The 12,651-nt window shown below is 38.7% G+C and overlaps 1 protein-coding gene across 2 annotated transcripts in view; it reads left to right on the top strand.

Moving 5' to 3' along the window:
* lingo2 (leucine rich repeat and Ig domain containing 2) overlaps window positions 1-12,651 on the top strand; it is a 157,946-nt gene that overhangs the window by 76,083 nt on the left and 69,212 nt on the right. For both annotated transcript variants that reach the window (XM_086157981.1, XM_086157982.1), the window contains one exon: window positions 8,122-8,209. The gene's annotated coding sequence lies outside the window, so the exon portion shown is untranslated. The remainder of the gene's footprint in view (window positions 1-8,121; window positions 8,210-12,651) is intronic.

Below are 12,651 nucleotides of genomic sequence, written 5' to 3'. Positions count from 1 at the left end.
TTCAATTAAATGGTTTGAGGCAGATAAAGACCAAAGCAACTTACTTAAAGGTCATTCCCATTCACCATATTTGTGGTTAGCTAAGCCTATTCAAGAAAGCTAGCAGTTGTTTGAACAGACAAATGACATCTTTGGATTTGATTTGCCTATTTAGGTATTTATTTAAGGGGTGCATAAATTACAAAAAGATCAACAACCGATAACCAGAGCTTATAGATTGCTTTAGCCTCACAGTCACTCAGGAAATAAATAACTTATAACAAAAATACCGTCAGCTTTAGATGATACATCATGAATACTGAATGAGGGAACATATTCTTAATCTGCTGAATTGCAAAGGCACTAAAGAAAAAGCCCTGTGGTAGAAAGGATAATTGCTGTAGAATTGTTTCTTTAACCACCCAGTGCCTTCAAGCGAACAGAAAACATGCACACACACACACACACACATACACACTCATGTTGAGGCAGTTTACTGACCAATAGTTAAATAATGCACACCCATGACAACCTACCTTCACGAATCTCCACAGGATTATATAGATTCAGGTTAGGACACATTTTACTAGTAATCAAATTTGTGATCAATAGGAGGTTATCAACACATAGTTTTGTTGTTTTGTTCTTTTGTGCAGTCATTTTACACTCAATCTCCTCCATCCCACACCTGTACCTTAAGAACCCGGTGGTCTTTTGATGGTGAGATGAGTGACAGGAAATACAAGGTGTTTCTGAAGATTGTGTGTTGTGACATTGCTTGGAAATGATAAGAATTTTATTTTTGCTGTTTTGACATTTTTAAATAAGCTGTTCCCTGAAGGGAAAAAATAAATAAATAAATAAAAATCACAGCAACATCTGATCTGTCATTCCTGGGCTGGCTTTCGGCTGATAAAATGTAATTAAAGTCCTTAAACTACATATCTGCGTAGTATTAAAATACTGAAAAAAGGAAAACGAAACAACAATAATAATAATCATCATCATCATTTCACTTTTTGGATTTTGTACCAATATAATATAGCCGCCCCCCCTAAAAAAATGACATTTCCATTTGAAAGGGATGCCACTTACTTCTCCTGCCAATACACTACTACTTTGTCTCCGCCAGATTTTTTTTTTCCCAAATCACTCCTGGAAAAAGAAAAATAATAATTACATTTATAGAAAAAAAAAATATTTGCGTGCACTCACTTGCCTTCTAAAAATAACAGGGAGGAAGGTAAAATCTATTTCTCCAAGAAGGTGTCAAGTGGTACACATAAACCAAATGAAGCATTTCTATTGATTGTTGACTCCTTGGATTACACTGTTTGGAAGCAAGGGGGGGGTTCCGTCTGTCACTTGACATGGCTCATTGTTCACCATGGACTAATAAAGAGCTTCACTGGTGCCATTACGCAACCTCTGAGGCTGGGTGACAGACTGACAACAAGTCTTTAAGACAGAAGCCATTTCACATTTAAACAACACAAGATGGACGACCTCACAACCTGAAATGCCTTGTTTGACATAAACTTGTCTATAATATTATTTTAAATGGCTATTTGGATTTATTGGTATTGCCAACAGATATGCCACAATTAAGTTAATGTGATAGAAAAATATCTTGAGTCTGCGGTGATACGCACTCAAGTATATATATCTATTTTGATGCTTCAAGAATTCCAACTTCTAAACAATCTCTCGCTCTCTCTCTTTCTATATATACATTCATAAATAAAAAGGACAATGTTTCAGATGACAGCTGATCATACACTGGAGTAGTCTTCTTCAAATGGAATTTCTTTAAAATGAACAGGGCTAAAAATAAATTAGAAAAATAATTAAATGAATACTTATGAAATAGTAATAAAGAAAGGGCCAAACATTCTGAGTGGAACTGATAAATAAAAAGCAATCTAATATTTATCACGAGTTGGAATAGGATTGATCAGATTTATCAGTTTGCATGTGATTGCCACATAGCTGTTAAAATCAAAACCAGTAACAGCACATAAAACTTGCATTTATATAACCTCCACCAATATGCCCACTATTAGATATTGAATCAGTGCTAATTGTTTAGAATCATAATTCCCATCCATGTAATTATGACCCACTCCAAAGAGAGCAGTGATGTACTTAGCGGATAAACCTTTGACCCCTCTGCTTCTCTTCTCTGTAGATAATTAGTCATTTGCCTCCCCTTAACCATCCAGTCATAAGCATTACAAAAGAAATCACTGAGTGTGGCTGTTGCCATAGTGGCAGAGCTTCATGATCGTATCTTCTCCGTTGCTTTTTCTAAGAGACCTCAAATTCACAGGTGAAACAACATAATGGATTTGAATTGTACACTTGTTATAAAAAAGGTTAAGTAGGAGTAAAGGTTGAGCTATCTATCATCATCCCTGTAGATCATTCATGACCTCTCAGGCCAGCACTGTGGACACTTGATTTTACCTGTGGTCATCAGACTTTTACTAAATACTTATGATCTGAAGTCTAGTAATTGCAAATTCTTTTTGGGAATGGGCCTATTGTCATGTATAAAATACATCCTGTTATGGCAAATTTGCCAAAATTCATATACATCATTATGTTCCAAAATAATTGTTTTATGTTGTCTACATGCATATTCTCTAGGAGAAATGAAAACATTGGCTGTAAGTGAAGTAATTGCCTCATGTGGATTTATATGAAGATACGAAATAGACGTCGTTTCAGAGAGGAAAAGACAGACCATTTTTCCACTATATACATTTTCTGAACACTTAAGGGATTCTCCCAGCATGCCTCAGCCTGCCATTGCAATGACAGATGCTCCAAAATTGAATATAGATTTCACTGAGCAAGGAAGGCGTGCCTGATGAATCTCAATTTGCTGCTGTCCATATTTCACAGTCACCACCATAGATAGCTCAAGGGGAAAGCAGTGAGAGAGCCGTGGCGGACAATGCTGCCAAACTGTCACTTGGCTTGTGTCGAATGATTGGTTCTTCATAAAAGCCCGTATTTATACCCTCTATCATTTTATCAGCCAAATAATGCTGTGTGAACGGGAGGAAAGCCACTGATTGAGGATAAAGTTTATCATTTCACAACAATTTTAAGAAAAAGGGGAGCTCAAATGATGACAATTGCTCAGCAGAAGATTGTGGAAATGCTATACAGTAGCTCGAGGGTGGAACAAATGTAGACAGCTTCCCCTTGGGGGTGGAGGTGCCTCGGCTCCTGTATACTTGGAAGTCTATTTTTAACTCAGTTTAAAATACTTATACAAAGGCACTGTGTGCATTTTTTTGCAAGTGGGTGCTGTTTTGCATGACTTCTGCTTGTCAAAATGATGATTATTTGATCACTTGGGTTAGACTCAACTAACTGCCACCGACTCAAAAGAACATATCTGTGTTTCTTTACATTTGTATCCCAACACACTGTGTGAATTTTACTTTCCATCTGGCAATTTTCCAGTTTGCATTTACGATTAGATGACATTTGAACATACTCTATCTAAGATCATAGAAGAAATACCTTTACGGTCACATTCATAGAGCACAACATCAGCAAAATGTTTGCATTTAACCCATCATGGATGAAGGATGAGTGGAAGGCAGCGGAGGAACAGCGCCAGGGGAGCAGTTAGGGGTTCAGTGTCTTGCTCAACAACACTTCGACTGGCTTGGAGGAGCGCGGGAATTGAAACTGGAATGCTCGGTTCCAAGGATGAACTCTCAAACCCCCTGAGCCACGGCGCCCTTTGATATGAACTTGGTGCATATGTACTGGGTGTAATTAATCGATTTAATTTCGGTTTAGTATAAAAATAATTATGTTTTGAAGACATTCATATCACCTCTAATCACAACGTGATGCATGAGGCATTGGGACATAACTAATCAGTGATCAGTAAATTTGTTCCACACAATATGCCAAAAGAAGTGCAAGAGATTATGAAACATATTCACCCCAGAGGAATGTAAAAAAAGTATGAAACAATATCATATGGGAAATACCTCAGAACAGGATATCTTGCAGGATTTATCACAGCAGGACATTGTCCTCTTCAGACGCTATTCTGTTTTTATATCATGATGATTATTATGATTATGGCTAATAATGTAAATCATATTATCATATTATTATTAATAACAAGGTTGTCGGTTACTATTGTTCTTACTGTTATGCATTTATTTTTACTGTTGTTGTTGTTCTTGTTTCATTCATCCAATTATTCCCCTGCCATTTAGGTCTTTTAAAATGTATCTTTGTAGCACAAACAAACTAACTACAAACAGGCAGTGAGTTTAACAAACATAATACTTTCCCCTTTGAAGAAACTAAGTAGTTGAAGGGATTCGATTGAAGATCATTTTTTCAATAAAACCCTTATTACATGTACAAATCTTTCAGTTAATCCATGCCATATTTAGAATATCAAAATGAATCACTAAAAAAAAAAAAACGAGAAGGGCTAAGACATCTACTTTTTTTAATTATCATTATCGTCAGTCTAAGTTGGTCAGCGCATGACATTCTAAAACTGCATAATGCATGAACCAATAACTAAAATCTCAACTTATCACTCAAAATATTATTGCTGTGATTAACAGATCCAATTATGATTGTTGTTGGTAGTAGTAGTAGTAGTAGTAGTAGTAGTTATCCTTCTAAACCTGCTGCTTGGTGTGTTTCCCAGCAGGGACGCAGAGTGCTTTCTGGTGTAATTAAAGTAGACACGCTACATGTGTCAGGGCGTTTTGCTCCATCTCACCATGGCAAGGTGGGCCACTGATCCAGCTGAACAAAAATGGATTGGGAAAAAGCCAGTGGTGTAATTTCATTCACTACAAATACATTAGCTTAGTATTTTCTTCTTACTCTCAGTGGTCTCACGGAATCCTGTGCAGAATAGGCCAGTCAGAGTGGTTCCACTTTGTGAGATGGCATCTACAGTCAAAATTAACTTTGCTATGAACATTACAATGAGCAGATAAGCACATCCTCACATCGTGTACAAATAGAAATATTTGTAAATAGTGTTGTTATTAGAGAAAATTTGAAATGCTGTACAAGAAAATTGGAAGTTTGTTCACCATTAAAAAATCAAAATGTCAATAGTATTGGGTATATAGGCACTCATGTAAAAAATATACATCAATGACTCTGATTTTCTCTTGGGATAGTTAATGTTTTCAAAATACTTATGTTCTCAATCATTTCGATACTCGTCTGTTGAACGTTTTGTTGGATATTAGATAAATTAAACTGATCAAGGACTCTTACCAAAGATACTGTATGTGAGATATAGACTGTAATTTGACATCAGTGGTCAATACCAAGTCATTACTTGCGAATTGCAAACATACATGAAATAGTCAGAAAGAAACAACAGTCCAAGAAGACAGGGGAAGACAGAATCCCCTTTTTTACCAAGATAAACATGATGATCAGCTTGTATACTTTCCATTTATGCCATTTGTTTTTACTGCCATCATTGACATTTGTGACATTGCATGTCCATTATGCTGCTTGCCTGTTGGATCTTTAAGTGGTGGCCGATATATTTTACCTTAGATTGCATTTTTTGCATTCTATTATGTGTTGGCCTTTATCATCTGCCTTTTGTTTAAATTGCAGTATTGATTCATCTGCACTTTTCCTTCCTACTTTTCACTGTATCATTATGATATTGTCTCCAATTACATCAGGTAGGTTAGGACGTTCAACATTGAATAAACAAACACAGCATGCTTCATCTTCTAATTGGCCAAGCCTTTGTTTGCATTGCACTCAAAATACTTTTGCAACTGAAATGCAGTGCTTTAGGCCCCTGTTGTGCATCAAGGAAAGGCCAAAGTGTATTTTTTTTGCTTGCCTTGTGGTTATGCTGCAATACTGATATCTTCTTTGGAGCAGAGTTACCCCGTTGCTGCTAGTCTATGGGATAACATTGCCAAGTTGAAGTGCATTTAATTTTTTTCATTTTTACTATAAGAGAGGATCTTAAAATGCATTAATTACACTGAGTCGAACCAAAAGACATCAGATTCAGCAAGTAATTTATTGATTCAAATGCAGACAGTGACTTTGCAAAGTTTTTCATTACCACATCAATCCATCTATTATCTACCGCTTATCCTACTTAGGGTCACGGGGGATGCTGGAGCCTATACCAGCTACCATCAGATATGCAGGGCATACAGGGTCCTTTCATGCTGTGAGGCAGAAGTGCTAACCACTTCCACATTTAATCGTAAAATCAACTGTTATATTGCACCGATTTATCTGCAATCGGGATATAGCAGATAAGATATTTAACTAACCAATATAATACCGTATCATAAATAGATAAATGCATACAAAGATACGCATAGTATGTACAACCGTAGATACATACCTAATTCAATATATCGTTATTTGTGTAATTAACTGGGTGAAAGGAAAATAAGCACCAATACTAATCTCCAAAAGAGGTATCAATGTTGAACGGTGGTAACTTAGATGGAATGCTGATGAAGATGTAATATTTAACAGCATCCAGAATACTAAAGATATTTAGAAACCTTAGCATCATGTAATAAAGACATGCAACTATTGTAAAGATTGATAGGCATCTTGAATCCAGGTGACAAATTATGTGTTAATGCACTCTTATGAATCAAGGCGAGACCTATGGTCGACAGCAGAATCAGTTACAATTATTCATAGTGAAATATATGACAGAATGTCAGTAAAAGGTATTACATCTTTTCTTGACAGAGTGCTTTCACTTAAGACAAGTCTGTGCTCTGACCATCATTACAACTAGCCACTTAAGAACTGCTGCAAGTTTGAAGGTTTAGTACTGCAGAGCCTTGAGTTCAAGATGAGGTTTGGGTGACTCCCCATCCCTTTGGTTAGAGTTGAAATTCATTGCCATAAGCGTTTCGTAGAGCTGGGGACATTTAATTCTTATATAAGACATCCCACAGAGAGGCAACGGATAATGTGATTCACAGTAGTCTTTAGTGTTATGTTGTATCAATTTATATATTCATTTATTTACTTTTCACTTACATCTGTATCCCTTTTTGGTGGCATTGGGCAAACCATGTTAATATCTTATGTTGGTAACACACTATAAGTTTACAGTTAACGTCCTAATTATATTGTTGATTTTTTTTTTTTAGCAAGATCCTGTATCCTCAATTGCTGCCAGTAGGCATAATGAAATTGTTCCGGAAATGGGATTGCCACTTGTTTTGTAATTTAACAGCACCTTTAAAACAGTATAACACCCTATTGCAGAGAGACAGTAGTACCCAGAATAATCAACAATTAAGGTAATTGTGGAATTTTGTATCTGCCATTTTCATCAAACCCAGGTGCTTGAAATGTGTTTAGAGGTGGGTTCAAGGTGCTATGAGATGAAATATCTAAAGACTGATACATAAAAAAAAGAATTAATAGGACAGGCAGAATAGGAGGAAATGAATTCTGAAAATTCAGAGCCCATAAATATTCTTCAGTCATTGTGAACTCGGTCCAGAATTAATGAGGGGTTCCAGTAGATGAATGATCAAAACTGGACAGCTATTGTCCTTGAACTCATGATCGTGCACTAATATTACAGATTGTCATGAGTAATTTTAACAAGAGTAACCTGAGTCAAACATTTCCTGCCTTTGGATTTGGAGGAAGTAAATATCTCCCTGCTGTAGGTCTCTCTTAACATTCCATTACCAACTCACGGCACTAGCACACCGTTTGCATAATCACCCCCCCTCAACCCCCGTCTCTTCCTGCAGTCTGGATGAGAGGGCTTATTAAAATAGGAAATGTAAATGGCAGGTGCCTTGGTACATTGCACAGGTTGCACTGTTTTAATGGAACTGGCATAATTTTACAATCTTAAAGTATATTTTAAGTAAGATATTTCTGTGGACTGACATCTATTTGTTTCCAGATTGACAGAAATTCTTTTTCCGATTTTGAATATACAATTTGAAACAACAAGGGACAAAAGCTAGTTGATATTGTCTATCTGTATTGTCAAGATATTTTTAAGCAATTATTTTATATTGATTCTTTGTGGGTAATTATTCTTTTTTTCCTTAATTTATGCTCTCTCCTTTCTTTGATTGTGTCACCCTGTAGATGAAAGCCTGACAATTAAGAACACTGCAGAAAAAGAATCAAAAGGAAGAATGGACCATGGCTGGGAGGATGGGTTTTTTTCGAAGTGGTAAGTAAAATACATTCATGGTATTCTTATCAAGATGAATGTGTTCGTTTTGGATTTATTTTATTTATTTTTTTTGTTTGTTCGTTATTGTGCAAACTCTTCATAGATGAAAAATAAGCTCTCTCTTGGTTTACTCTGACATAGTTGTGTTTACTGCTCACAATGTTATTGTCACAATGTGTTATATATCACAACGTTATTCTTTAATCCGCCTTAGCCATTTCAGGGTCGCAAATGTCTCAGTATGAGAATGAACAACAGCTTCAAGTACAATACATACAGCTATTATTTCATTATAAGACTGGCTATCTTTTATCATCCACCATCACTGACTAAAGTATGTGCCTTTTCACACAGTCCTTAAACAGATCTTTTCTGGTACAAGTTTTGATACTTGGGGCGGCACGATGGCGCAGTTTTTAGTACTTCCACCTCACTGCACAGAGGATTCCCTGGTACAATTCCCACAGGGGGCCTTTCTAGTTGGAGCTTGTATGTTCTCCCCATGTCTGCTTGGGTTTCCTCTGGGTTCTCGGGTTTCCTCCCGCAGTCCAAAAACATGCAGGAGGTTAATTGGAATAAATTGGAAAAAGTGCCCAGATGTGTGAATGAGGATGTGATTAGTTGTCTTTCTCTCTCTCAATCGACTGGCGTTCCGTCCAGTCTGCTCTCTGCCTCTCATACAACAGCATCCAATGAGAGAATTATAACACTTTCTTTCCAAAGCCCATCTTCTTCTTCTCCCGGTAAATTTTGCTTTGCCACAGGAAACAATATATTAAAGAATTAAATACAATCTGATAGCTTTGTAATTTGTTAAGAGGTACACATAAATTTCACTGAGAACAATGAGATGATGATGAGATGAGAACAACTTTATTAATCCCGAAGGAAATTGAAGGAAAAACAAGACCAGAATTTAAAAATCCGACAAACAACTGGCTCTCTGATATGTTCATTTTCACTTAATCTTCAATCTGTTTTTAAATTTGAAGATCTCAACTTTACTGCATTTTCATAGTTCCATTTCAGAACAACAACAGCAACAAATACATAAATAGATATATCTGCCACATCCAAAGGTGGACCACAGCTCAGCCACTTTGGACATGGCGAAAGTTAAGGGCTGTTGATCCACATACACCGTGAATTTCCAGAAGAAATCGGAAATGAAGCGTCACCAGATGCAGGGCCAACAACTCCCTGTCAAAAACGCTTTATTTGCGTTTGCTATCCCGGAGTTTGTGGCTAGAAGAACGCAAGAGGTTGCCACCATGCATTCACTACCTGCTGATCAACCACGGCCCCAACAGCAATGTCAGACGCATTGGTCGTCGATGCTATAGAAGCCCCGTGTGGGCAAGAGGGGCTGCATTAGCCTCGTCTAAAGCCTGAGCCTATTCCGGAGTCTGGTCAACTGAATCGCTCCCCCGTCTGGACCATAAAGCCCCGTAAAGTGGCTAAAGGGTGGCAATGGTTGTAGAAATTCAAAAACTGCTGCAATGCCCTGAATAAGGCTAGGCAGGGAAAATCAGTCACCACCTGCACCTTCACAGGCAACAAAATTATGCCTTGCTGTGAAATGCGACGACCGGGGAAGTCAATCACTGACTCGTCAAGAAAGACTAACATGAAAGCAAGGTCACCCAGCACCAAGTCAAGTCAGTGAAGTCCCACTCAAAATGGCATCCGCCGAAACAAACAGACACCGACTGTGAACTGAAGGTTGCTAGATAGAGGACCCGTTAGCGGCGCTCAGTAGCGGGCCACTGCCTCTAACTTGAGTGTCTGCTCATGTTGTGGGGGAGGAGGCTCTTCTGCTCGCCAGAGTTCACTGGGAATCTCAGTCCATGGTTGCTACTGAGTGACAGCTCCACCGTTCCCTGACGTCCTGAATGAGCACAGGGGAGTGCAACTCCTTCACCAGACCTCGGCAGCTGCCGGTGGCCAGACACCAGGAGTTCGTCAAGATTGAGCACACTGGAGATGGAGGCTGGCGCAGGACAACATCTAAGAATGGGAACCCGCCATCTTTGGATCCCAACAGTGTTAAGTGGCTCTGTTAACCTGACTTTTTATATGACACCTTCCACAAGAAAATTAAAGTTACGGATTACTTTGGCGCACTGATAAATTTATCAAATCAGCAAACACCCATAGCAAGCTGGCAAATCTCTGATATCTGTTGCAAGAAGAAAACTGGATGTGCTCTTTTTACCAGAAACACACACAGCTTAGCAGGATGAGATGGAAAAGGATGGAAAAGGCTTGTGGTTGGATGGACCCTATTACCTCAGCCACGGAAGTCCCCTGAGTGCAGAAGTAGCCATCCTCCTCACGGTCTCAGCCAATGCAGTTTTTCTGTTTTTCTGTCACTACTGAGGCAGCAAAAGGCTGTTGACAGAATAGGTTGGGATCCCAATCCAGCATCTTCTCAGAAACTCCAAACTGCCATATCTTCTCATGAACTGCTGGGCTACTTATTGGATAAAGAACACACACCAAACAGTCCATCTGGGTAAGGTCCTATGGTGATCAGGACCTGACAAGTTATACATCTCAAAGACCCTCCTACCCAACCCCAGTTAACTTTTCAGATCCCAATTTAGTTGCATTTTAGCTAGTCATGACTCGTTGCTGATGGATCAAGTTGTATTGGCACTTCAACAATGAACCACTACAAGACTTAGGTTTCTACCAAAAGTTCACTGTTTTCTGGCAGGAATGGAAAAAAAAACAAAACCTCTTTCATTCCTTCAGTTTACGATGGGAAGTCGACAAGTCGCAGATCCAGATGTTCTGTCAAAAGATGTTCTGTCCAATTCATCTGCAAAAACAAAATGGTAATTGAAAAGCTTCAAACTGCAATTAAGAATTTTGAGTTTGCGGGTTGCGGGGGCTGAGTCCTTGCTGAAAAATGGGTGACTAGAACTTGGCACAGTCACAGGACAGAACCCCGGTCAGGTCCTGTTTTCTGCAACTTAAGGATATGGATGCCCCAAGCTCCTTTTTTTAACTTAGAAAGATCCTTTGCTCAGCAAAATCAAATGATTTGTTTTAGGCTTCCTGGAGGCAGAGTTAGCATTGACCCAAAAATGAAGGCTCGTGTGTAAAGTGGGCGCCAGGAGGATCTAGTAAAGGTCCTTCCTCAACTCAGCCCGGAGGAAAGAACTACTCTGGATGAGAAATATAAAGCATAGCTTTTTTTTTAAATTATTTTTGTGCTGCCACCTGCCGGCCTGGCTGCTAGAGCGGTAAAAGAGTGGTATCCCTCTCTTTTACCTTTCTCCAGAGGAAAGTTGGAAATCCTATCTTGTCAAAAGCTTGGACTAATACAGGTATCAACAACTAGATCAAAACTCGTTTTTTTTTTTTTTTTTTTAGCTCGGCTAGGCTACTTTCACTTTTGCTTCCAGAGACATCGGGGCAGTATGGCTTAATCCTCCCCTAACCCTTTCTCTAACCCAATTGTCTCTTTGGTAGTCTGAGGTTCCAGTATTTTCATTCTACGGGTCTATGTCTCAGCTTCAGCAGGGCTGGGCAACAAGGTTCGATCATCCTTTGTCGCTAACCCCTTCTTCCTTGAATGCACATCACCTCTGTTGGGTCTGTTGCCAAAGTTACCAAGGAAATCTGTGATGCTACCTCAAACGCTTTGGGACTGATCATCCTTTAGTCAAGGAACTACATGGAAAAACATCGACTACAGGTTCCCCTCGCTGAATATCCTGCCACAGATACGGGAGAGGCAAGACAAATATGGCCTACTTTTGATCCTCGAGACCCCAAGCTTGAAGGAGTTTCAAGCTTGACATAAAGAATACCTCCTTGTAACGTGTGTCAAGGTGCTTAACTTTCAATCCCTATTGCAAGTGAAGATATTTGAATTGCTCAACTTCTTTGGAACAGACACCTCTCTGAATGGGAGATGGTGAGCCCTGTACAAGCAAGCACTGGAAAAAATGGCAGGTGACTTCCATTGGAGGATGGTGCAAGGTGCTATAGGCAACAAAAAAATACAGAGCACATTTTGAATCCGGGGTGACAGGCGACTGTTTTGTTCACACCCTGAAACATTGCCTCATTTGTTTATTGAACACGCCAGGTTGCTGCTACTGTTTAGATTCTTGAAGGTTTTGTCACTTGGTCTGAGGTTTACCTTTATTTTCCATCTGTTTATTACTGGTCCAAAATATTCAAAGGATAACAAGAGGGCATCAGTTATGTTAAATTTTTTGTCTTGCTCTGCCAAGTTAGCTATTTGATTGACCCAGAAAAGTAAAGCTCACGAGAATCCAGTCACAGTTTAAAAAGCCCTAATTTAGACTTCTAAAACTTGATTTCTTTTCATTAACAGACAACCTGGGGTACTTTATTTTTTCTTTGGCAGTAGGAGGCATTTTGTTAAAAACAACGGCAAGTTGATGTTCTCATTTTAAGTT

This window comes from Fistularia commersonii, chromosome 13, assembly GCF_037954325.1.
Source record: "Fistularia commersonii isolate RoL2024-O1a breed Wild chromosome 13, RoL_Fcom_v1.0, whole genome shotgun sequence".
Taxonomy (NCBI): domain Eukaryota; kingdom Metazoa; phylum Chordata; class Actinopteri; order Syngnathiformes; family Fistulariidae; genus Fistularia; species Fistularia commersonii.
This window is presented reverse-complemented; position numbering and strand designations above follow the sequence as displayed.